Below are 626 nucleotides of genomic sequence, written 5' to 3'. Positions count from 1 at the left end.
TCTTTTTTTCTCCGAACACTTTTTTTTATATTTGTTTATGAGTGAATATACATACGTATTATTGCATAAATCATTCACTTTATGTATATTTACTTTCGTATGCATTTATATCATAGCTTTTTAAAGATTTTTTTCCTCGGAATACTTGATAAATAATATTTAATAATAATATTTTTTTAATAATAATAATAATGATAATAATCGAATCTAATAACAATAATAATACTAATGGTAATAATAATAGTAATAATATAATATTTTTTACCATCTTTCCGTACCATCAATAAATCATATTAAGTGAAACATATCTGATGAAATATCATACATAAGATATCTCTACGTATATGTGTGTGTGTGTGTATCTATTTTATCTGCGTGACTGTATGATATATTAATATAAATATACTAAAGCTTTTAATTTACTGGCCAATATATCTCACTCTGGCTCACTATATATAAAATATAATCTTTATTTTTATTTTGTCAACAGAAATATAGTACATTTCGCAAGAGAAATGTAGCCAATTTCTCAACTATTTATATTAATAATGAAACTGAGTCTATGTATTTGTTTATTTATTTGAAACGACGACTAAGAATGTCTAAATGAATCTGACTAAAATTTC

The sequence above is a fragment of the Atta colombica genome, unplaced genomic scaffold, assembly GCF_001594045.1.
Source record: "Atta colombica isolate Treedump-2 unplaced genomic scaffold, Acol1.0 scaffold33, whole genome shotgun sequence".
Taxonomy (NCBI): Eukaryota; Metazoa; Arthropoda; class Insecta; order Hymenoptera; family Formicidae; genus Atta; species Atta colombica.
The sequence above is the reverse complement of the archived record's forward strand: the minus strand, read 5'-3'. Positions refer to the sequence as shown.